Genomic DNA, 27841 nt, shown 5'->3' with positions numbered 1-27841 from the left:
GATCAGAGGTTTTCTCCACAAATACCAGGAATGGAGGAGGGGTGAATTGTCTTTTGTTGAAAGGTTTGGACAGGCAAGGCTTGTATCCACTGGTTTTTAGAACAGCACGAAGGGATTCAATTGAAATATACATGTTTGTGAGGAACCTTCACAGGCCAGACTCAGAAAGAATGTTTTCTCTTATGCACAGCACAAAGGGGGTCACTGTTTAAAACTCAGGCGTTGCCAGTTTAAAACAGTAATGTGGCAACATCCTTTCTCTCAGAGAGTCATCAAGCTTTGGAACTCTCTTCTGAAAGGCAGTGGAAGTGGAGCCCTTGAATATTTCTTCGGCAGAAATGGAAAGCTTCTTGTTAAGCAAGGATGTGAAAGGTTATCAGCGATAGGTGAGAGTGAAATATGAGGTTACAATCAGAGTAGTCACATTCTGAATGCATGGTAGAGCAGACTCAAGGGCTTGAATGGCTTCCTCCTGTTCTTAACATAAGTGGTTGTATTGTTCATATGTAATTTTGCTGAAGCAGCAAGCTGAAATCTACTCCCAGAATCTCAGGATTTACAGGTTTTGAATCAGCATAGAAGGATGTATGATTCTTTCTGCTCTCCCCCCTCCTCCCCTGTTGAGAAGCAAGGGCTGAGAGCAAGAACTCTATTTTGTGGAATTGTGGTCACACATTGTTGCCCTCTAACAGAGCACATTAGACTTGCAAATCTTATTGGCTGCCTTGAAATCATTGATTTTTTTTCTTTAAGTTGATTAACTAGAAAGCAACAAAAACATGAATTGTTGCTGGCACAACAATTAATAGCAGACAATAATTTGCTGAAGCATGTATTCCTAGACCTCTTTAAAAAAATTAAAGCTGCACAAGACACACTTCAAAGCCTGACTGCAAGCAAAGGGCACTTATTCAATGTGTCAGACAGCACAGCAGGTTTTCATTAAGCATAGGGGGATAAAAAGCATAAGAAAATTCTACCAACTGTGCAATGTGATATCACACACAATTGTATTTTCTCTTTACAGCAGACGTTAACAAAAAAATTGCAAATTCCCCATAGCACACCAATTTTTTTGGCTATTTTTCTGAGCAAACACTTTTATTGGAACAATTCAACAGCTCAACTGTTTGAAGAAATATGAAATAACTATCATATACATAGCAATGTTTTTCACTCATTATGTAATGTAACATCAGCATGGAGCAGAATAGTAATTACTTGTTTTATTTATGTGTGACAATGGAAGGTCATGGAAATCATTTTAGGGCTTTACTATCTGATAGCATATAAGAAAGCACAGGAAAGCAACCAATCTGTTACAAACTTGAACTGGAAAACAGGCAATGAGACCCATATTTTAACAAAAATAGATGGCCTCATCACTGATCCAGCAATGAACGCAGTTAGGTAGCCAAAATCAAAGGAGCAGTGAAGTTGGAATGAAGAGCTAGTTTCAGGAAAATGCTTACACTGTGAGATTGATTCACAGGATGGAAACCTGTCATTCTTACCTGGTCTGGCCTACACGTTACCTGGGTACCTGCACTAATTGTTCTGCTTTTTAACTACTCTCTGAACTGACCTGACAGGGTGTTCAGTTTGTCAATTACTCCAAAGAGCAGGAAGAATAAAAACAGACTGAGCAGTTGGCTGCAACCTGGGCATCAAATCAGGACACAACCAAGGCACTTACAACCTATCTGAGCCAAAAAATATTTCTTCATGAATGTTTGGGGATTCCTGCCAAAGTTGAGGGGGTTGCTCACATACAACACTCAAACAACAGCCTGGCTGAGTCAAATACTGTTCTCTACTCCTCTGTCACCAACACAGTATCCTTCTTGCACTCATGTTCACCAACCCACTTGTCACTGCTGTGTCTTTCCGTGACATAGTTGGGAAGAATAATCACTAAACAGAGACAAAATTTTACCATCACACTGATACCCTCTATTGCGTTTTTGCTATTAGGAACTTGCTAAATTCATGCAACTTGTCTGTATGACTTGCATACATACTGTATGCTTGCATGTATCAATTTCACTGGCTTGAAAACCATCACCTCCTCTCAACACGTGTGCTCCTCCCTATGAAACCTGTCCCAATGCTTTGTGCATGATCTCAAAACAATGGTGTGAATGTAAAGGTGATTTCAACCAGCTGAGCTGGTTGCAGTCTGACTCCATTGTCATAGACTTGCTGATTCACCAGAGGATTCAGGGAAGAATGAAATAAAGAAAATTATTTTTCTGCTTTTAATGATATAACAGTGAGCCAAACATTTTCTTTTGCTGCAGATTGGTCTGTACAGAATCTGGAATAATAGATCAGTCACATTTTATTAATTATACAGTATAAGCAGCCTATTGAAAATTGCAAATTTAGTTGTAATTGCTCACTGGAAAACATTTCATTCAACAGTTTATGCCCTGTGGTAACTGTGCTTTACTTATTTCTAATGTAAAACAATGAGGGAAAAATGTCTGGCTTGTAGTTTCAAAGAAATAATAATCTGTGGGATAATCTATCAGAGCTGATTTCCTATTGTGCTGTGCTAATGCAGGCTATGGCTCACTGCAGTGTGTGCTGGTTGCAAAGTATAGACCCCCAGCTTCTGGAACATAATTAAAATGATTAAGAAATAAGCAAAGTAAAAAGAAAGAAATTTGATTTTTTTAATCACAACCTGGTAATTTGTGTGTTAACATTTTCGTGATCATGATTGAGAAATCCTCAAGGTCCAGGGTATCAGAGAGAATTCCCTGCCCTTTCTTTAAAGAGAATCACTAGTAATATCTACTCAAAAAGGATAATTTCAGCCCCAGCTTGATATCTCATCCAAAAGTCAGCTGTGCAGTTTTCTATCACAGTACCGGACATGAGTATCTCCCCATTTTAGGTGCCTAATGTTCTGGATGGGGGACTTGAGTCTTTTGATTTAGAGACTATCAAGGGAGTTATTTATTGAACAAAGACTGACATCAATCATTTCAGTCATGATTTCTCGTCCCTCAAATTATTGTTCTGGACCAAGATTGTGTGAATGGAGAATCAAACTGCAAATCACAGAAAAACCAACAAGTTTTGTGAAGGTTTTTCCTTGATAGTGCTCAACATTGATACGAAATATATTCCAACTCCAGACAATTTCTAAATAATCTACTAGAACCTATCCTCTTTCAATAGTCAACAGAAACAAAGCACAGCCAAATTGAAAAAAAAGAGATGCTTCTCTACATGCCACACTTGCTCAAGTCAACAAAATTTCAAATTATTTACTCTTAGAGCTGTATTTTTTTTCTTTAAATGGCATGATGGTTATCCAAGATGGACTTGGTAATGGGTCCAAAGTTGCAGGAAAAGGGAGCCCCGAAATGGGCGAGGTCATTCGACTACACAAGTCTTTTTATATCAAAGGCTAAAAAATGATGGTCAAGTCTTTCTAAGTGATTCCTGTGCTCTTCCTTAGCCATGCTGTCAGCCACAAGAGATGTCTAGGTTAGGAAGACCACAATTTAGGATAAAGAAAAAAATGCAAGTCACTTACATACATCAGTTGGCTCAGATATTTTTGTGATGAACCTGTACAAACATTTTATTGCACACCTCACAAATTGAGCCCATGTCTATAACTACTACTGCACCATAAGGGCCAGTTGGCAGAGACTGACAAATACCTGCAGATTTGTGTTCATTTATGATTCATCTTTGTGAAATGAGCATATTAAATGTTTCAAAGCTGACAGAAATATGTGTAAGCATATAAACATGTGATCTAACTATCTTGACACTTAAAATGTCAAAAATTTCTGGCATGTTTTATGCACCTTCCAATTAGATCTCCATTCAAAACAACGTGCTGGCTCTTTGGTTTCAGAGGCTTCTGGATATTCTGTGAATTTCTAGCTTCTCTTTTCCTTGAGAATTTGTGGTTTTCTCTTCCTTGTCAATGTACTGGGTTGCACAACAGAATGAATAATCATGTTCACGTATCAAAGCATTTCTATAAAGGCTTGGCTGATTCAACACCAATGGATACATTTCATTAAAGGTAATTATAAAACTTTTCTGCCGTTGCTTGTGGCTACTCCTGCCAGAAGAACTTATGACATGGTGTGTCACATGTGGCTGTCTTGTGCCATCATCTCACATCTACTGTAACTCGTCTACAACTACTTTGTGACTTTAATCAACCAACTCCTAATCCTTCATAAATGGCCAGTCTTTCTGCTGCCCTCTGCTTTACCCTGTATAAGGGATGTCTGCAGCTTTTCGTCTCTGATCAAACTGCTAAAATACTGACATTGGCTTTTCTGGACACCAGTTATTACACTTTGCTCTCGCAATATTAAGTGCTACTTCACTTGTCTTGCAGAATGCATCTGGGATTTCTAGTATACAACTTAGCATCCACATTTCAAACACTTCTAATTTCTTCCTCAGATCTTTACCGTAGTCCAGGTTTTGGAGACTTATAGGAATGGGGAATCTTATGAGGCTTTTCCTCATTATAAATTCACACTGTTAATGAATCCTTATCATCTTCTGCTGTAAATCTACTCTATATACATTAGAATAATTCTCTTGCTAAGAAGTAACATCAATACTGTTTCATGAGAAATTCGGCCTGCTCCACACCTTGACTGAAAAATTAACAGGACCAAAGAGGGTATAGAGATTTAGAAAAAACAAAAAATATTTATCTTTCAAATTTTTTATCATAAAAAGACTTCAGTGGAAGAGGCAGTCACAATTTTATGTTTAACAATTAATAGAACAAATTTGTGGTCACTAATTTGATATCAGTCAAAACAGAAATTTATGCTTCCTCCTTTTGGCATTGATAACATAAAAGAGTCCTCAACTAATTGAGGCAAATTTTAGCAAAGTCTTCGGAACATGATTCAAATTCTCCTCCAAACTGCACAGCAATCCTGTCCCTTTAATGTCTCTGGTTTAAAATCATGGAATTCCCAACCTCCAACCGTTGCGGATGTGCCACTGCGAGAACACCATTGATGCAAGTTTCCCTCCAAGCCACTCACCGTCCTGACTTGGAAATATATTGCCATTCTTTTACTGCTGCTGGGTCAAAACCCTGGAAATTCCGTCCCATCCACCCACCCCCAACAACATTTGGGTCAACCTTTAGCATGTAGACTGCAGTGGTTCAAGAAGGTTCACCATCAGCTTCTGAAGATCAACTAGGAACAGATAATAAATGCTGGACAGGCAGCGATGACCACATCCCACAAATGAATAGAAAAGAATTTCAAGGTGAAGATCCACGACCAATTTCTCAGTTCCAACAAAGATGAACAATAAATATACTTCTTGACTGTGGCATAAACATCCTGACAACAAATTAGATCCATTTTCCTGTCTAAAAATTGCATTCATCATAGAAAGGAGAAATTAGCAGAGTGTTGACGTGGCTTCAATTTGTTTTTCTCTTTTTTTAACTCTCACCATATTTCGCCAACTTTCGATCCATTACCCATGTTGTTCAGAGGCTGGGATAATTCAGCCCTTGAGTTGAAGTCCCAACACATTCTACACACTACTTAAAATAAAATCTGCCATAGAAGGTTAATTTCAGTTGGTGTGGCCAGGAAACTACCAAAATGTGTCAAAACCTAGCAGGTTTTCTAATGTCCTTTCATGCAAGGAAATCTGTCATACTTGCCCAACATGTTCATTGGAATTTAAAAGAATGAGAGGCGATCTCATTGAAACATTTTGAATTCTTAAAGGGTTTGACAGAGTAAATGGGAAGAGGATGTTTCCTCTCATTGGAGAGTCTCAGATCAGAGGGCACATTCTCAGAATAAAGGGGCAAAAATTTATGACTGAGATGGGGAGGAATTTCTTTTCTCAGAAGTTTGAGTGTCTCTGGAACTCCTTGCCTCAAAAAGCTGTGGGAGCAGAGTCCTTGTGTATATATATATATATATACATATATATATAAGACAGAATTAGACAGATTCTTGATCAGTATGGGAATCAAGATTTAAGAGGAATGGGCAGGAGGTGGATGTGAGGAAGTTTCGATCAGCCTGCTGAATAACAGAGCAGGCTGTGAGGGGCCAAATAGCCTACTCTTGCTCCTATTTCTTCTGGTCTTTTGAGAAGCAGCATCAGGCCTCTATGTGTCTCCATACCCTTCAGTGTCGTTGACTTTAAAATAGCCTTTCAAGTCATTCAATTGAATTCAGGAAAGTGGCCCCGTTTCTCACGACCAACTCAGGATGGTCAGAAAATGATGCTTTTGCCAGCAATGCCCACATGCTTTTAATAGTAAATCATCTGACTTTGGTGATTGAAATACCCTGAATCAAGTTTTAATTCTGGGCTACAGATTTGTTCTAGCTCCTTGTTTATTAAACACATGGATTGAGAACGCATTGTGAAATCAACACATACTTAAGTATTGAAATAGAAATTGTGATTCAGTGTATAATAACTCACTGTAATAATTAAAAATTCACAGGAAATCCTGCAAAACCATCATGATAAATATAAATCATATGTGTCAATAAGACGATGCAGTTTTACCAATTATAAAAGAACAGAATGAGCAGAATGATTGTCGTCAGTCAAGAAATCTTCAAAATGTAAACTATTGTTTTCAATTATGTTTAGAATTGGGAATAGTGTGTTCCTGCATGAAGAATTACTCTTCCACAGTGATGACTTTCACAGGACATAGAAAGGATTATTTGTTGTTCACTCCTTTTCATTCTGAAAGCACCTCACTGTCAGAATAAACAGTTGATACTAATAATTGGATTTGTTGATTAAAACCACAATTACAGAAATAACGGATGCATTAAGAAACCACACAGCCAATATAGTTCACAAGTATCTAGAAAAAAAGTCATATCATCTTCAAGACGTTTACAGAATTCAAAATCAGTTGTGCCAATTCTCATGGCAACACAGAGAGTCTTGTTGAAAAACACAAATCACAATTAGAGGTAGTGGCAATTGTTTTTGCCAAATGAAGCTTTCAACGTCATACATATGGAATTTGAGCTATTGTGATAGTAGTTCAGTGACAGCAATTGTAACACTGGCCAGAGACTTGGTCAGGAAATTGACACTGACTCTTCAGTTCAGAGTTGAGGGAGTTCTGCAGTGGTGGAGAGTTGAACATTAAACCAAGGCATTGTCTCCCTATGCTGGTTGACATGAATAATTCTGTGACATTATTTGAAGAGCAGGGGATTTCATTTCCATGTCCTGGCCAACATTAGTACTAAAGCAAAAGCAATCAAATAAATTATCTTTTACCTCATTGAGCGCTTGTGGGTCCTTCCAGTACTCAAATTGACTGTAGCACTTCCAACATTAAGATATAGATTCAATGTTATTTTATTGCTTGCAAAATCTTTGGGATATTCAAAGTTATAAAATCTGTACTTCAAAGGCAAGGTTGTCTTTTTTTTCATGTATTCTGATTGCAATCATTGAGATTAATTACAGTCATATATCCCAATCGTTAGTGTCCTTCATTATTTTGTTCCCCCAGCCTGAGTAGCTGATGACAATAATAACTGCAGCAAAAGCAAATTTTCCCTTGGCAAATTTGGCAGAACTTCTGGAGTCAGGCAGGTGGGCTGGACTGGCTAGGAGCAAACACATTAATGACCTCATGAACTGAGAAAAATAATCTTCACTGACTGAAAGGCACATTTCCAGTGCAATTGAACTTGCAACAGTTACCCTGAAATCTGATTATACTTGATGCAAAGCAGATTTAAATCTGAACATTAGGAGTAGGATACGTTGTTCTTCTCTGTGGTAGGCTAAAAACGTACATAGTTAGAGTCATTTAACTAGTGGAGTTAGTTCCAGTATTAGCCAGCCAGCCACACTGTATCAGTCAGCAAACTTATCATTTAAGGATTAATGGTTGACAATACTTCTGCAATTATGGCAACAAGGTCACTCAAGTGAGACTCATAGAATATGAGCTACCTCATCGGGGCTATCAATCTGGTCCAATCAAGGATCCCTGGCTGACAGATAAGAACAGGAGTGTTAGAGGTTCTGCTCATTCAGAAATCTGACTCTGAGGAAGTTGCATCAGTGTCAAGGGCTTTCCATGTGGAAATAAAGGGTGGCTTGGTGACGGGATACCAGCCTCTATGGAGTGATGTCAACTCCCTTGCTGTTCTTCAAAAAGGTGTCATGGGTTTTTGTCTGGCTTCAGTTTGGTGACTAAATGACAGCATTACCTTCAGTGCCACTTCTATCAGGACCTGCACTGAAATGTCATCCTGCGTCATGTGCCTCAAATTTCTATTGTGACACTGGTGACTTGCATTATTGTAATGAGTGGCACAATTGCACCAAAATAAAAACTGCAAGTAAGACTGTGACTTAATGTTAATGTGTTCAGAAATAAAGGTTGTTGTTCCAACTTGGGCTTTATGTAGTTAACATGAGGCTTTTACTAGCAGTAACGCTGCATCACAGTCTCCCTCATGCATCAAAAGTTGAAAAAGATAACAAATGAACACTGGAAAACAAAATGAAACCATTTTTAAAAAAAGTTGTTTTTAAAATGCTCTTATGTTGTATGAGCATGCTGAGAAAACTAGCATTAGCTGTTCATCTCCAACTACTCTTTCAGGTGATGTTAAATCCCTTTTGAACTGCTGCAGTCGCTCCAGGGAAGGCTGGCCTACAGTCCTGTGATGGAGTGGGCTCCAGGAATATACTATACCCATAATGAACATGATTTCAAGTCAGATGCTGTGCGACTTGGAAGGATATGAGGAGGTGATGATGTTCCAGTAGTGGAAGAAAATTCATGAAAGACAAAAGGATTTGAAAATTGACAAGAGAACTCCAGAGCACAGAGAAAGAACAAGAAAGGAGGTATGGGGCAATTCATGGGAAAAAAAAATGACTGTGCAACCAATTTATAAACATTAGTGAGGAGCTATCTTCAATCCCTGATGAGACCAGGTGAGAATTTGAAGCTTTTAGACCATTTAAAACACAAATTATCTCAAGATGAAAATAAAACTTTCAATTTTGGACTGTTCTGAAAGGTGAGGGTTTCCTCTTATTGTCAGGAAATCAAATGCAAAGGCTAACTCCTCTCTTAGAGAAACAACAAATTGATCACCTCAAAACAAATATAGGATTCACAGAAACATCCTATCCTGGAACGTGCCTGCCACAGCGCACTAGCTGTCTGAGTTCACTGTCAAAATCATAAAAGAGGCAGCCTATTCACAATAGTTTCTGCATTTTATTCACAAACATGTCATTGGCTTCTCCTCAGTATGATTTCAATTTCCACATATAATATCATGAGACAACTTCAATTCTGTGTATTACGTCACAACATCTTGAAGAGGTGGGGAAAACCTGGCTAATGCTTTTTTTGCTAATCCAGAGGCCATCAGAGCCAAATGAACATTTCTCGCTCCATCCCAGCAGTTTCCACAAAGACTCAAGACAGAATCACATTCTCTCCTCATCAGTATAGCACAGGCTTCAACAAACAATTGTGTTAACATTTGGTGCAGCACAAGCTTAGGAATAAACTGTAATTTCATACCAATGTGAAAAAAAATGTTGCCCTGCCTAAAGCCTCAAATGATAAATTGAAAGCATTCCCATTCCCAATCAATGTCCTTCATTTAATGCAAATATTTAGCAGGGAAAACAAAAGAAAATTTAAGAAGGTAACACATGTTCAGCAGGCAAGTACGTAGATGCTGAATCGATAAAATGAAATTAGTGTGGATTTTATTTTCTTGGACCCGAGCAGAAAATCACTGCCTTTGTTGCCACGAGACCAGATGGCCAAAATTCCATTTCTACAAGGTTAATTGGGTGAAACTGATGGCATACCATGACAGTGCCCATCAGGAACGGTAACTCTTTACTAAAATTCTGACATTTTCTCTTGAGGATCATTAAGTAAGGGTTGTAAAGCTGTCCAAAGCCATACATTTAGACAAGATAATTGTTACCAGCCTTAACTTTTTGCTATGTTCAAATGAAGTAGTGAAATTCCCTGGAAGAAAGTATTGTCTCATGGATCCCCTATACTCATTGCAAAGATGTGTTCTAAACAACAGTATGTAATTGTCTAACTGATGCCAGAAACCATTTGCTTGTGTTTTAATGCAAGGTTCTGAATGGTACAATCAGTCAATACACTTGGCCTGCAGACCTTTACAATCATGTTCAGTTGGATCACTTTTGATGCAAAGTGGATGAGATCATTGAACATTTAAACTGGCTTCTGCTTCCACACCTCCTCACCTCATCTCACCTAAATCAGTCCAGGTGCGAGCCAGGATCAAATTAACCTTTACTACACATGAGTGATCTTAATTTGGACGAGAATACAACATGAGATGGTGCAGCCTTGCTGATTAGTAGCTCAACAACTTCATGTGTCTCAGAGAGATGCTGAGCCCTGTCCTTTAATTAAAGATCACAAGTTAAATACAGGTAATTCAGCCCAATTATCAGAAGTCAATCGCAAATTCACAAATGGCAATATGCAGTATGATGTTGCAAATGTCAGTAACAACAATCTTAATGGTGAAGTTATTGGTCAATCAGCAGGAAAATTAAAAGCAGCTGGAAAACGGAGGAGACCATTTAGGCCCTTAAGTCTGGAGTGCCATTACATGAGATCACGGCAACCAAATTCCAAATGCCCACCTTTGTCACATATTACACAATATCGTTAAAGAACAAAAGTTGATCAGTCTCAAACTGAAACTTAACAGTCGCTGAGTATCAGTTGCCTGCTGTGGAAGTGACATACAAATTTCAACCTCCCTTTGGAGGCATATATCTGATCCTTTTGGGACAAAGGTATGCATGCCCAAGTGATAAAGCTAAATAAGTGGCAAAACTTTGCAATCATGTCACATTACTAGATAGAGGAGAATATGAAAGCCTTGAACCTGATACTGGAAAATATATTTTCTGACAAAATCATTGTATGAAGTATTATTAAAATACAACCTTTTTTTTGCATGTTTCAATAAAACAACAAACACACTGATTAATGACTATCAGTTACTCAATTTTCATGAAGTTTTGTAAATGAGCAGTATTTCATATGATAAAGTTCAATCACAAATTATCTGTTTTAATTCTAAGCAAGGTTCTCGTTACATTCTCACGGTTCAATTTTCAAAACAATCGAATATCTTTAACAACTTTAATGTGATAACTAATTGCCTTCCTTGTTCGCCAATCTTTTCAGCATTTTATTGTCTTAGGAGGAATAATTCACACTGCTGTCCATAACAACCAGATTGACATCACAACATGTCCACCAAAATGCTGAAGGCAACACTGGATGGAACCTGAAAGCCATATGTCACATTAAAAAGTAAATGTCGCCACTTTTCCACCATATCTCATGGTTATGTTATTGAGTGATGAACTCCCTACCATATCAATGTCAGGTTCAGTTGCGCACTTATCAATAAAATTGCTCAATTTTGTCAGTGAGAGGCTAGAGGCTGGGACTGTTTATGGTAGCCTGGGTATTCATCTATGGTTGGTGAAGGTCAAGTGTTAAAGTCAGAGGTTTGGAGTTGCTAATTAAAATGGACAAACTGCAGGTTACCAATGAGAGCTGGCAAACCTGAGGATACAATAGGACAAGGCATACACACAATCACTTACCTGAACACTGGCAAAGAGGTCATGGCAATCTGAGATAATCGATGTGTCTTAAAAAGGATCAAATTCACAAACAATCACAACTACAGTGAAATCACATAATTTCATAATATCAACAATTAACAAATAGGTTTGAAAATACATTGTCTCTCTCTGTTTTACTACTGATATGAGTTTTATGTGATCTGCAAACTCTACTCCGCATACGGGTCCTCACCATAAATTTATATCAAAAACAGCAGTGGTGTTAATAACTCCACCCACTGCATGATCACACCAACTCCATTCTAAAGTCTATTATTTGGTACTTTAGCAAATGCTGCTTGAAAGTCTAAATCAAATCAGCTACCTTCAATTGCTTGCTATTACTTTACAAACTCAACTTGATTTAATCAAACTAAATTTGTTTTCAATGTGAGGCTGGATGAACACAGCAGGCTAAGCAGCATCTCAGGTGCTCTTTGTGCTCCTGAGATGCTGCTTGGCCTGCTGTGTTCATCCAGCCTCACATTTTATTATCTTGGAATTCTCCAGCATCTGCAGTTCCCATTATCTCTAAATTTGTTTTCAACATATCTACATTATTAACAAGTGCCCAAAAATTTTGTCCTGCATTACTACCTCCAAAAATCTTCATGCCACTGCTGATGGACTTTTTAAAACATGCTTCTTTCCTGGAATATGGGTGTTTCTGGCACGACCATTTTTGTTCTGAAAAGACTTGAGCCAACCAGCTGGGATGTGTTGACAGGTTCCAAGACTATCTTTCAATTCAAGATTTATTAATTGAATTTAAACTCCGACAGCCACATGCAGGGATGTGAACTGTGTGCCTGGTGCAGTAGTTGACAACTTAGTGAGTGATCGCCACATCCAGCTCTCTTCTCCTGTCTTGACACTGCAGCACTCGATCATGCAGATGATGACGTTTATTCCTGCACAATGTCTATATCTCCCTTCTTGGAAGATTGCTGCCTCTCTCTGAGTTTTTCCATCACATCCCCTCTTTGCCTGTTTAAGTTGTGCAGAGTGCAGTATGCAAGAATTATGTGGGACACTCTGTCTGGATGTACTTTAAGGCCACCATTTTCCCCAACCAAGATTGATGCAAGCATCAGAACCACATCTTGACTGCTCCATTATGACACTGGTTGAAGAATGAACAGTGTTATATCTGTGCTTCAGCTCAGTCAGGGATTATAGAAAGGAGTCATTGCCAAGGACACAGAGAGTTGCCATTATCACTGAGTTACCAGACTTGTGAGGCACCGGGCCCTTGAAATAACCCAAATTAAAATTCTCAAGAATCTAGACATCACGGCAGTTCCCAGAGTACCTGGCACGGAACACGAAGATGCCATCCCAATGACTTGCACGTTGATGGAATGGAATTCTTTTCTATTACTGAAGTCCTGCATTATGATATGATGCTCTCAATGAAATATGTGGACAGTGTATTGCACTCTGCAGTTGGGAGAAGCCAGTTATGTTTCTCAAGCCTACTGTTCAGGTTGCAGCACTAACCTTGTCACAGTGGGTAAAAAGATGAATCACTGGGTTTCCTAATTTAAAATCAATCCTTGTTTATCCAAAACCAAAAACAAGCCATCAGCCTTTAATATTTTAGCCTTGGAATTAAACCCAATACAATACAAACCATTTTCAATTAACATACAAGGGTCTCCTACTCCCTGGCACATATTGAATTTGGTAATGGCACCAGAAATACTGACTGACTGAATTATATTTAAACCCTTCATAGAAATATCCCACATCCATACTCCATTAGTTGGGAATCTAAAGTCTAAAAATGTATGTTTTGATATATATATTATGAATATGAAAGACATAGTTTCCCCCATTTCTAACCTTCCTTCCCTCAGAAACCAATGCTGAATCCTATCTGGATGATATAATTCTTCTGCCTTTAGTGCTGCCAAGCTTTTAAGTGCATTTTTGTCCATTAAATAATGAAATTATTATATTTCTTCAGAGCAACACCTGAAGAGTTCCATGTTCTTGAAATGTCACAGACTAAAAGTTATGTCTTAATTGATCCACAATGACTTATGAACACAAATGAGTAATTATTATGACAATACTTCCAACTGCCAAAAGCAATCATGGGCTTAGATTGATTACAGTCATTACTGCAACTTCATAATCAAATGATGAGACATTGTTAATTAATGTGCCACAGAATTTTCAAGCTTGGACCTATTCATTTTACTATTACATTATAATGTAAAGGAGCAACTGAAAGTTCACATGAAGGCTGTGCCTGGCCCATTCTCGCTGTGCAAATGCATTCACAAAATTTGTCAGAAGTGTATGTTGCAGCAACCTTACTGAGTGACATTTGTGAATGAAAGAGTTGATGCATGCTATCAAGTAACTGTCAGTTTGGTACAGTTTGGGAGCCTGCAGAAGTTGACCAGATTGATTCCTGGAATGAGACAGCTCTCCAACATGAGGAGATCAACTGAGCATCTTAGTAAGTTCTACAGGTTTCATTGAGCATAACTCTGTTCAAGGGATTGCGATGGTGGACGTCTTTTGGTTCAGGCAGACTCAGTCTTCAGTTTTATATTTGATGTAACTTCTTATGCTCATGTTCAGGAGCTATTCATAGAGTAAAGTACATTTAATGCTTTAAGCCACTTCTTACTCCTACCTCCCCATCCCAGTTCCTTCCGAGTTCTTTCACTGAATCGTTGTCAACTGATAACATTCAAACTTTAACATTTAACTCTCTTCCCGGACTTGACTGCCCAATCAAGAAGGCTGTGTCTGAGGCATTATCTCAGCCATTAACCTCTGACAGTATTCTTGGGCACCTTGTAATCCCTTTTTATAGTTGTGAAAGGTGAACACATTGGTGAAGTGGGATGGTAGTTCTCATGACAGCTGGATTTTTGCATGTGGCACGTATGAAGACTCAAAGGCAGCAGCAGTGAAAGCCAATGAAGGAAAAACAATTTGAAGAGACAAACCTCAAATACTTAAAATGATCACTTCAAACGGTAAGTTACTGGACTTAAATACATATTCCTCTACTTGTGTGTTACACTTTGATGAACTCTGGTGGACAAAAGGAATATGATGTGCTGCTCCTTCCAGTTTCTGGGTGCTGTCTTAGTGACACTGGAGGAGGCCCAGAATGGACGTATCGCCCTCCCACTCCCTGGGCCTCCTCCAATGTCACAATGACGCCGCGTGGAAACTGGAGGAACAACATCTCATATTCTGCCTTGGGAGTCCACAAAACTCAATGGTCTCAATGTAGACTTTACTAGTTTCAAAATCTCCCAACCCCCAGCCTCATCCCATGACCAACCCTCCCTCTCATCCCTGACTCCTTGACCTGACACAACCTGTCCATCTTCTCTATTATCTGTCCACTCCTCCCACCTCACTGGCCAATCCCCACCACTGCCTACCTGCACTCACCGATCACCATCCCACCTACCTTCCCCAAACCCAACCCTCCTCTCTATTTATTTCAGAGGCCCCTTCCCCCTTCCCCATTTCTGAAGAAGGGTCCTGACCTGAAACGTCAATTTTCCTGCTCCTCTGATGCTGCCTGCCCACTGTGCTCCTCCAGCTCCACACTATGTTATCTTTCCTCTGGTGGTTTATCATTAACTATTTCTCAGTTGGAGTGCTCATTATGAGGTTTGAAGTCTTTCTCAGAATGCATCATGCTCATCTCAGTGTTGTTGGTACATTGCTGTAAGTATATGTTGTGTGTGGCTGAGCTGTGGTATGATCCATCTTTTCTGAAGTTTCAATGCTCATAAATCTGTATTGAAGCATTGAGATTTCCTGCATAACAGAAGAGCTTTTTGTACTTCCACCATCCTAGATCTCTCTGATACGGGGGACAAAAATTTCTGAATCTTTGCCAAGGTTCAATGCTTGATTGAAGGACAATGAACTCTTCAGCTTTGGTCCCTTAAAGTGTTAGCATTCCTACACTTCGTGTTCATTCAAAGCATTTCACATGCAACTCTAGCAGCTTGGGGTTCCAGGAACCTTTTGAAGGTTCTGGTCACTTCCAATGACTGTTGAGGTGTGGCTGACAGCAGCTGGCACTTCAGAATGTCTGTATCTCTTTGCTTCTCTGTCAAAATGCCATCTTCAATACAGGGAGTTCAGTCTTCATCTAATTGTCGATAGTGCTGCTATTCCTGGTCCCTACTGGTGGGTTGACTGGAACACTACCTCTTTGTCACCATCTTCATCAAAAGGGTAATTATTCCCTCCACTGTGTTCTGTGGCATTGCTACCTTGCTGAATGGGAGAGATTTCAAACAGAACTAACATCTTGAGACTGGGCATCTCTGAGGTGCTCTGGGCCATCATCAGCAGCAGAATCATGGTCCAACACAATCTGCAACTTCCTTGAAAGTGGAGTGGTAGGTAGACATGGTAGTGAAGAAGGTATTTGGTTTGCTTGCCTTTATTGGTCAGTGCATTGAGTAGAGGAGTTCGGAGGTCATGTTGCAACTAAACAGGACTTTGGTTTGGCCACTTTTGGAGTACTGTGTGCAATTCTGGTTTTTCTGCTATAGGAAGGATGTTGTGAAACTTGAAAGGGTTCAGAAAAGATAGGCAAGAATGTTGCCAAGCTTGGAGGGTTTGAGATATCGGGAGAGGTTAAATGGGATGGGTCTATTTTCCCTGCAGCGTCAAAACATCCAGAACCACTGCTTTCACAAAATCAACATGAGTGATTGCTCCATTCTGTGCCATCTTGTTCTGAATGAGTAAATTTAAAGGCTAGCTTGCCCTCTTGTGGCTGGTTACCAATCAGTTTTGACACCTTTTCTTTCTGTCTTCTTTAGCCTTGGTTTTGACAGGAATTTAAGATCTGCACACCCATCCTGCAGGGTTGTCAATGTTGTATGTTATAGACATGGAACACAGTGCTGGATTGTCTGAACAGAAGGTGAGGTGACAAGAACCAGTCTATTTACTTACTTTATCAAGCCAGTTTTGTGATCCCATAAAAGATTACAAAGTCTGGAATGTTACCATTTGGATTATGTGTTCAAGTATCAAAGCTGAAAAGTTACTGATTGCACAATGTTCAGCACGATTTGCAACTCCTCAGGTACTGGAGCAGTGCATGTTCAAATACAATAACAGTTAGACAACATCAAGGTTTGGGCTGACACATGGCAAATAGCATTCACGCCACACTAATGCCGGTCACTGACTGTCTCCAATATCAGATAATCTTGGCAGTTGGTGATATTACCATTACTGAATCGGCCACTGGCAGTATCCTTGGGGTTAGCAATGACCAGAAACTCAACTGGATTCATCACAGTGAGTACTTCAGCACGTCAGAGTCTATGAATACTGCGGCAAATAACTCACCTCCTGATTCCTCAAAGCTACTGGCTACGCAACACAACACAGGAGTGTGATGGAACACTCCCCACTTGCCTGGATGAATGCAGCTCCATCAACAGTCAAGATACTTGATATCATTCTGGTGCCCCCTTGACTGGCATCACATCCATGAGCATTCACACTATCCTCCACAGACACTTAGTAGCAACAGTGCGTATGATCTGGATGAAATTTACTGGAGATCCTTAGACAGTGCCTTCCATACACTCAAGAATTTCTGTCTAAAAGGGCAATGGCAGCAGACACATTGGAACACCACCAACTACAAGTACCCCTCCAAGTCACTTATCATCCTGACTTGGAAATATTCCAATGTTCTTTCACTGTCACTTGGTTAAAATCCTGAAATTTGCAACCTAATGGCATTGTGGATCAACCTACAGCGTGTAGAGTGCAGCAGTTCAACTTAACGCAACTCACCACCACCTTGTGAATGGCAGCTAGGGACAAGAATGAGGAAGTTCTGAGGAAGGGTCACCGGGCCAGGAAGGTTAACTCTGTTTCTTCCTTCACAGATGCTGCCAGACCTGCTGTGCTTTTCCAGCAACTTTGTTTTTGTTCCTGATTTACAGCATCCATGGTTCTTTCAGTTTTTACAAGCAATAAATGTTGGTCCAGCCACCGATACCCATGTTCTACAAGCGAGTTTAAAACAAGCTTTTAAAATGCTGTGCACCCAGTTCTACACCTAGTATTTTTTTTTAAATTTTGTTTTTAGCTGTTAACTGAACAAAACGCTGATACAACTGGCTTGCAATTTCTCCTACTAACCACCTATAGCAAAGACAACATTTTTAATAACATTCCTCGCACTATGTGAATAAGGCATAAGGTCCAAGTGAGATGGAATTTCAAATCAGAATTTTACGGTTGTAGATAGCTGTTTTACTAAATTGTACTTTCCTTCAAATTCTTGTTTGGAATTTACTGCAATGATACCTTTCATGGTTTGAAATATTGCTGCCAGCAAATAAGTCTTGTAGGAACAGACAGAAAAATGCAGGCCCTGAGGATGTTACGTTTATTCATTATTATGCTTTACACATTTATTTGCATTTTGTCCTTTTGTTTTTTTCATCGCAAATCCTTTCCGACAAATTTTCTTACACAATCATCAAGCAAAAATCAGTCATAAAAATTACAGAATCTTACCGTGTGGCAGGAGATCATTCAGGACATTATTCTTTTTAAAGAGTGTGGCTGTTAGGCTTATTCCTCCCTTTGACTTTAGCCCTGCGAACCTTTTTTTAACTTTCATTTTTCATCCAAGTCCACTTTGAACGTAATAATTGAGTCTGTGAATCTTGTGAATTCCAGCTCACAAAATCTTCCAGCATTAGAGAAAATTTGCCCCACCTTCTCCTTTTGCCAAACATTTTGATTCTGTGACCACTGTTTTGCAATTACTTGCTTCCCCTTGTGTACACTATCAATGTCCTTTGGAAAGTTGAATTCTTAAAGGAATTCTCCTCTTAATATTCTCCACTCTTTTCCAAAAAATTAAAGCAGCATCTCCAGTCCCTTTGCATACGTAAAGACACTTCATCCCTTGTATCATTCCAGTAAACCTCCTCTTTATGAATTTGCCATCAGCTTATGAAATGTAGAGCTTAGAACTGGATGCAAAACTATTTCTTTAAATTCACATTAGATATGAACATCACTGTTCAGCCAATATTTATTGCCCATCACATTCTTCCCTTAAGAAGGTGGCAGATGAGCTGTCTCCTTAACTGCTCCTTGGTTTGTGCGTACACCCACAGAGCTTGGGAATGGGCCTCCAGATTTTGATGCAGCAATCATGAAGAAACAGCTATATTAGGTCCAAATCAGGATGGAATATGGCTTGGAAGCTAACTTTAAGCTGATGGTATTCCCACATATCTGCTAATTCTGTCCCTTGCAGATGGTAATGGTCACAGGTTTGGAAGATACTACAAAAGGAGCCTGGATAAGTTGCTGCAGTGTGTCGCTAGATGGTACACACTGCTACCAATGTGCATTAGTAGTGGAGGGAGTGAATGTTGAAAATGGTGGATCAGGTACCAATCAAGCAGAGTTGCTTTGGCTTGGATGGTGTTGAGTTGCTTGTGTGTTTTTGGTGCTGCAATCATTCAGGCACTTGGGGCACATTCCATTATAATCCTGTTTTCTGCCTTGTAAATGGTGGACAGGTTTTGGGGAGACAGGAAGTGAGTTACTCACTGCAGAATTCCAAGGCTTTAACCTGCTCAGCAATATATTCCTCATTTGGCTAGATCAGTTCACTTTCTGGTCAATGAAAAGTCCCCAGAATGTTGATAGTTTAAGATTTGGCAATGGAAATACCATTGAATGTCAAGGCATGATGGTCAGATTCTCTTGGAGATGGTCATTGCCTGCACTTGTGTGGCCTGAATGTTCCTCTGAGGCCTTGCCAGCAATTTGGTGGGAAAATCGACTTGATAAAACCTCACCAGTTCCAGAAAATTAATTTCATTTGGAAGGCTAATATTTATACTGTGTTGTTAATTATCATAGACATATCTCAAAGAATATTATATCTAATGAATTGCTTTAAAATACAATGAATTTTGCTTTGGATGTTAGAGCCAGTGGTGTAAGCAGTGACCACAAAACTGTCGTAAGCCAGGTCAGCTCAGGAGAAAGTGGTTGTCAGTACACTCGGAAAAGTCCTAGGGAAAATTGATGAACAGAGAGATCTGGGTGTTCAGGTCCATTGTTCCCTGAAGGTGACAACGCAGGTCAATAGGGTGCTCAAAAAGGCATATGGCATGCTTTCCTTCATTGGGCGGGGTATTGAGTACAAGAGTTGGCAGGTCATGTTGCAGTTGTATAGGACTTTGGTTCGGCCACATTTGGAGTACAGTATGCAGTTCTGGTCGCCACGTTACCAAAAGGATGTGGATGCTTTGGAGAGGGTGCAGAGGAGGTTTACCAGGATGTTGCCTGGTATGGAGGGTGCTAGTTATGAAGAGAGGTTGAGTAGATTAGGATTATTTTCATTAGAAAGACGTAGATTGAGGGGGGACCTGATTGAGGTCTACAAAATCATGTGGGGTATAGACAGGGTGGACAGCAAGAAGCTTTTTCCCAGAGTGGGGGACTCAATTACTTGGGGTCATGAATTCAAAGTGAGAGGAGGAAAGTTTAAGGGAGATATGCGCAGAAAGTTCTTTACACAGAGGGTGATGGGTGCCTGGAACGCACTGCCAGTGGAGGTGGTAGACGCCGACACGTTAGCGTCTTTTAAGATATATTTGGACAGGTACATGGATGGGCAGGGAGCAAATGCTCACAGACCCTTAGAAAATAGATGACAGGTTAGACAGAGAATCTTGATCAGCGCAGACTTGGAGGGCCAAAGGGCCTGTTCCTGTGCTGTAGGTTTCTTTGTTCTTTGTTCTACATTGGGACAGCATCTAATTTTTTATCTGAGATCTTTTGTGTCCCCTAACCTATATGGGCCACATAGGCAGTTGAATTCAGAGGTTGCTCCCTCAGCTAAATGAATAATTATACATTCAACATCATAGCACTCCCTCTGGCCTGTGTTTCATGGTGAGTCTTCTGCAAGTGACATGAACAATGCAGTTTAATTTAGACTGACTCAGTCCTAATCACATTTCCCTGTGTTTAATTACGGTTGCAATATGCCTCACACTTTCTGACCATGACCCTTTGTCTTCGGAATTATGTGCGAGGACTCTAGAAGCATATGGAACTGATTCATTACTTGATGGTTCTTTGTTAAATAGCAGAGAACTGCAATATGTTAATTGGATAACAAATACTTCACGAGCTTCTGAAATTATTTGAGCTGTGCACGCAACTGGTAACATAATTCCAAATTCTGCCCAATATTCTGGATGCAGATAACAAGAGATAATAGAAAGTTAGCTGCCTTGTCTGCTCCAACATGACGGAAATGTGATTGTACATAGATTATCTGAAGATATAAAATATTTTGCATGACTTAACTGCTACTGGATTCTACATTTTTGTGGCGCTTTCTGCTTTTACATTCAATTGAGCGATAACACCCAGTTGTATGGAGCATGAAACATTAAATAGATTGTGGGCTGGTTAAATGCCAAGATTGCAGGATGGATTGTTTAAACAAATCATGTCAGCCATATAGCTAGAGAAGGCTCTGCACTAGCAAAAGTTGTCTGAAAACTTACAGTGCTTGTTCTAGCATTTTCTTTTTGGATTATTACCTACAAACTGAATGCTCATGGAAAATGGGCATAGATCTTAAAAAAAATACAGAAGCTTTTGCCTATTTTGTATTTTATTCAAATTAATTTCTTCCCGACTTTAGATCTATCAGAACAATTAACTTATTCTATGTCCCTAAATTGAGGTTTGACACGCACCCCAAAAGACAAACCATTTACTATGTTATAGTGTGCAATGGATTGTGGTTTATTAACTCTATTTACTCCTTCCCTCCTTCTACTCTCCACAAGTGATGGATTAGATCAAAACAAAATCATTGTGAGGCAAGGCATTTCAAATGGCAAAAAGTAATTTCAAATCTGAGTATTAGCTGAACTCAGTGGTAATGATCCTACCCCAAAGCTGGAAGATTGATGACCAGAGAGAGAGTGAGGGACGTTGTGGAATGGTGTGCAGGAAAATACAAGTTACTTGCCTTGCTAATTAGACACATTGAGATCATTAGGAAGGTCATTAAAAACTCTCCTTCTGACTCACCAAGATTTTCAGAGGGGCAGGCAGCAGTTGGGAACTCTACTGATACATTTAACTCACAATAAACGTTAGAGAAAAACAACAGGAAAGGATTCTAGTTTCTGTATGTTACTGTCTGAAATCAGCCTTCCTGAACTAGTTGAAACCACGTATGTCATGGGGCAGTTTTTGCAACTGAAGAGTAAATCTCCTAGTTCCTATGCCACATGTTAGTTATTGCAAAATGAAAGCGATTATTAAACACAGGAAGAGAGTTATCAGCAAAAGGAATAACTGCAAACTGAGGGAGAGTTACAAGATGTGTGGTCCTAAAGCACAGTGAAATCCAGCTTTCTGAATCACTGATTTATAGTTGCGATTATTTCCTTCTCCAGCTGCTGGAAGTATTATTAAACAGACCGAGGCATTTCAGACAGCTCCAAATAAAAAAGCTGTGCAATACATTTTCTTCTTGAAATTATTTGTTTTGTGTTGTTATACATGAGGAAACAGACTTCATGAATGTGCCAGCATTCATGTTGTGGCAAGAAGGCCAGACAATGGGGTTGAGAAATATGTCAGACATGAGCAAGCAGGTGAGCAGTCTCGATAGGCTGAATGGCCTAATTCTACTCCACTATCTTATGGTCTTATGTGACAAAAATGATTTTGCTGCTTTCATTGTTGCTTGAAGTGAAGTGGGGAGAAATTTTTACATGTGAAAATCTGTCACCATGTTGAAAAATATGTGTCTGACCACTTGGGAATTATGGGACTCCAGACATTGTCCACATGTTGACCGATTATCCTGGCAGCAAGTGCCCAAAGATGCAACTGTTTCTTTTTCTCCTGCCTGCCCTATTCCCCATTCAAACTCCTCTTCTCACCAATCCTATCCACCACAGCATTTTCTCCTCAACTTCCTTCAAGATCATTCTGTGAATTCTGCAACTTGTCCTGATGGGCTCAGAAGAATCAGGATCTGTCACTCTAAGCCTTATTCTCAAAGAGCAGAGAACAGCCCAGAATTCTTCTTAATCATGGTATGTTGAGTTCCTTCTCACAAAGCTCCTTGACAGTCAAGAGACCTTTTCTTCATGCAGTTAAGACCATTCAGCTCTGGTTTTAGAGATTTTACACTGACCTCTCTCCTTCACCACTCTGACATAACTGAACTGTCAGAGACCATGGAACAGAAATAAATGAAAGCGATCATTCATTGAGAAGAGCTATTTTCCAATATCTTCCTCATTTTTCTCTCCTTTTCATGTCTGCTCAGATGATGGAACAACCACGGATAGGAGAACAAGTGGTCATTCTATTCCAGGAGCAAGCTCTTCTTTGGTGTTTCAAGAACATCCATTGGCCTTTCTGGCCCACTGTGAAAAAAGCTAAGTGGAGCACCAGGCAGATTACAAACTCAACATCTCATCAATTGACATGACTGCATGCTGCTACTCCAAAGCACTGCACCCACCAAGCAACAAGTCAACAGAGAGATTTTCAAAGCTAATGTGTATTTTGTGAACAAAACATACAAACACACTTAATAATGGACTCTGATTCCTACATTAACTGAGACAAATAGTCCTTCGACTAGTCCACTGATCTGTTTACAACAAAAAAGTTAACATCTTGCAAAATACAATATTCAATTCGATGGGCATATTGTTTAGAATTACAATAAGCATAATCAAACAGCTGAAGTTATCACATGCAGTATCACATCATATTAAGTAATTTCACTGACGTTTTTTCCACTGACAATGCTGAGCTCCAAATGTTGAATAACGTGGGGGATATCATTTGATAGATTCCATTCCAAAGTATCATTTTTGAAAAACTAGCGTAGCCAAAGACAATTATTTCTGCATCAGTAAGTCATTTTTCACTTCAACTACTGCTGGAGATCTGCTGTTACTTGTGGCTGTAATGATAGCAACTTATCAAAATCCAAACTGGGGGTGTCAGGTTATTGTCATTGTGTTTCAGAGTCAAACATACCAGCTGCTTGATGGCAAAGCTGCGTAGAGACAAGGGAGCTACATCAGGCAGCTGCACTATCTGTTGAGAATCACCTGCTCATTTCAGGAGTGTTACAAAGTCCAATGTATGTGCTTCACAGGTAACTCAAAACTTCCCTACACATGAACTGAATCTAAACAAGCATTCAGCATCAACCCCAGAAGAAAATAGAAAATCATGTTCACTGCCAAGATCAGGACAATTATAGAACTGCAAATAATGGGTTTTAAAGTAGTTATACATCAGCATTTGGAGCAGCACTTCATCAGGACAATTATCCTCCTTGTAAAACAACTGATAGTGCATGAGTTGTTGAACCGAGAGCTGGCATCAGCTAATTACAGCATCCTGATTTATTTTCTCTCCACCCTTGCTCATTATTATTGGTGGCCTAGGAGGTTCCAAACAGAAAATTAAGACATTCTAAATACAGAGAGTGAAAAATCAGGGAATTAGAATTTTCTACTCAGTTTCTCAATTTTAAAAGATTAAGCAAGAATTCTCTTGGGTTCAAGTTCTGTGCTTTTATTGCAATTTTTGATCCAAGCATAAAAGGGTGCACATAGAAATGCCGAGAAGTATTTTTGAGAACTCACTACATCTGGACATAACAGGATGTCATTATCTTCACAATTCCCTAAATGGCTAATTCTGTTGGTTTCTAAAATATTGAAAGATTGGAAGCCATACTCCGTTACCTAAATGTGCTCACAAAATCCAGCACTGTCCCTTTGATTCTTTCCTTGAAATCTTTTTACACCACTCAGTGAGTATTTCCTGCAGTAAAAATTGTCTTAACAATTGGTTTCTGTTGATTTTCCTAGTTCCTTTTATACTGTTTATTTGTTGAACCTGATTCTTCTGGAAACATTGGTTATTTATAAGCTCATTTCAGTTTCAATGCACTGTTTTGATTATTTAATTTTGCTGGCTGACTCATTTCTTTTCACTTTTGCAGGATCTTTCACTTTCTGCCTGTGGCATGCAGAGTTCAATGTCTTTTTAGTGGCTTCTGTATCTGTATTTCATAAACACTACCAGAGATTTCTATCCGAATCTTTTCAACTCATCCTTCTCTCCCAGTGCCTGGACATTGTGAGGCCCAACAGACTATTTGTTCTGCACAGCACAGACATTATCTCCTGACTGTTGTTAGTCATAGAATCATAGAGCATAGAAACAGGCCCTTCAGGCCCATGTCTATGCTTGCCAACAAACTCAAAACTACACTGATCCCATTTATCTGCACTTGGCCCACAGCATATTACGTCCTGGTATTTTAAGCACTCATCTGGATGCTTCTTAAATGTTTTGAGATTATTTGTCTCCATCACCCTCTCAAGCAGCATGTTCCATACATCTACAACCCTCTGGGTGAAAAAGCTTCCAAACAAGTTGGTCCTCGCCTTCAACTTTTGACCCCTGGTCTGAGACATTGTTGCCCTGGGGGAGAAATTCTCAATATCTACTCTGTAAATGACCCTCAAAAATTTTGCATACTACAATCAGATTCCCCTCTCTTACTCTGAAAATATTTGGAAAAAGCCTTTATTTTCTTTTAGCAAACTCTCGATATCCCATGACATCTAGGGTTCCTTGGACTTGCTGCCCTTGCCCTTCACTCTGAGAGAAACACAATGGTCTTAAATTCTCACCGGAATACTTTTAAAAGACTCACTTTCCTAGTATAGACTTACCTGCAAGCAGCTGCTCCCGGTCTATATTTGCTGATGCTGTCTAATGATATTGATATCGTACTTCCCCAATTGAGAAGCTTAATTTCTGGATTGTGTTTATCCATTTTCATAATGAAACAGAATTATGGTCATTATCCCAAAACACTGCAACTTAAACCGCTTGACTGGCTTCATTCCCTTGGATGTGGTCTAGCGCTACCCCATCACTTTTCGGACGGGAGATCATGAGAGCATGTTGCTGCTCCAGTCTGTTCCACCAACCAAATGGCTGACGTTATTTTAAGATCTGATCACATTTAACGGTGGACATTAAATAGGCTTTGTTATGCATCTCCCTCAATTCATGCCAGTACAGCATGAGAAAGCCTCACAGGGAAGTGCAGGGCAGCAGCTGAAGTTGCCTTGCCTTTCAGTGGTTTATATTCTTTCTCATGGTCTCTCTGTCTCTATCACCTAAAGAACTGCCTGCTCTGCGAGGTTCTATGCTAAAGTGATGATTTGGGTATATCATGTAGGTTATCACACTGTAACATAAACAATAATACCAAGCATATCAATGCAAAAGATAAGGCTGTAACATGTGCAACCAATTTCAACTGAGTGCATGATCTATCTTGGCAGGTGTCTACCTTCAACCAATTAGATTCGGTCCTCATTATATCAACAAATGCCAGAAGATGCTAGCTGTAAAACCCATGTGTTGTGACAATAATCCAGCAATATTACAGAAGACTCTTGCTCTAGAACTCGACACATCCTTCATGAAGTAATTTACAACACTGGCATGTACCGACCACGTAGGCCTGAAATATAAAAAGCAGGACAAATCCAACACAGTCAATTGTCACTCCATTGTTCTACCCTTGATTATCATGAAGTGATGGAAGGTGCCAAGAACAGTGCTATCAAGCAGTATTTGTAAACCATTAACCTGCTCACTGATGCTCGGTTTGGATTCCACCACGGCTATTCAGTTCCTGACTTCATTATAGCCTTGTTTCAAACTTGGATTAAAGAGTTGAAATCCAGAGGGAAGTAGAGAGTGACTACCTTTGCTGTCAAGGCCACATTTGGGCAGCACGGTGGCTCAGTGGTTAGTACTACTGCCTCATAGCTCCATGGACCTGGGTTCAATTCCAGCCTCGGGCAACTGTCTTTGTGAAGTTGCACGTTCTCCCCGTGTCTGTGTGGGTTTCCTCCGGGTGCTCCAGTTTCCTCCCACAGTCCAAAGATGTGCAGGTTAGGTGGATTGGCCAAGCCAAATTACCCATAGGGATTGTAGATTAGGTGGGTTATAGGGGGGTGGGTCTGGGTCGGATGCTGTGAGGTTCAGTGTGGACTTGTTGGGCCAAAGGGCCTGTTGCTACACTGTAGGGATTCTACGATCTATGATTTGATGAAGCGTGGCATCAAAGAGACCCTGCCAAATTGGAGTCAATGGTAATTAAGGGGAAATCTCTCCACTGGTTGGAATCATTCCTGACACAAAGGAAGATAACTGTGTTGTGAGTTGACATTCATCTTAGCTCCAGCACAACTCTGCAGGAGTTCCTCATGGTTGTGTTCTCACCCCAACTATCTTCAGATACTACATCAATGATGTTCTCTCCATCATAAATAGGGAAATCCCCGGCAATTATAGACCAGTAAGTCTCACGTCTGTCGTCTGCAAGGTGTTAGAAAGGATTCTGAGGGATAAGATTTATGACCATCTGGAAGAGCATGGCTTGATCAAATACAGTCAACACGGCTTTGTGAGGGGTAGGTCATGCCTTACAAACCTTATCGAGTTTTTTGAGGATGTGACTAGAAAAGTTGATGAGGGTTGAGCTGTGGATGTGGTGTATATGGACTTCAGTAAGGCATTTGATAAGGTTCCCCATGGTAGGCTCATTCAGAAGGTCAGGAGGAATGGGATACAGGGGAACTTAGCTGCCTGGATACAGAATTGGCTGGCCAACAGAAGACAGCGAGTGGTAGTAGACGGAAAATATTCTGCCTGGAAGTCAGTGGTGAGTGGGGTTCCACAGGGCTCTGTCCTTGGGCCTCTACTGTTTGTAATTTTTATTAATGACTTGGATGAGGGGATTGAAGGATGGGTCAGCAAGTTTGCAGACGACACAAAGGTCGGAGGTGTCGTTGACAGTGTAGAGGGCTGTTGTAGGCTGCAGCGGGACATTGACAGGATGCAGAGATGGGCTGAGAGGTGGCAGATGGAGTTCAACCTGGATAAATGCGAGGTGATGCATTTTGGAAGGTCGAATTTGAAAGCTGAGTACAGGATTAAGGATAGGATTCTTGGCAGCGTGGAGGAACAGAGGGAT

The sequence above is a fragment of the Stegostoma tigrinum genome, chromosome 40 (assembly GCF_030684315.1).
Source record: "Stegostoma tigrinum isolate sSteTig4 chromosome 40, sSteTig4.hap1, whole genome shotgun sequence".
Classification (NCBI taxonomy): domain Eukaryota; kingdom Metazoa; phylum Chordata; class Chondrichthyes; order Orectolobiformes; family Stegostomatidae; genus Stegostoma; species Stegostoma tigrinum.
Note: the sequence above shows the minus strand (reverse complement) of the source record.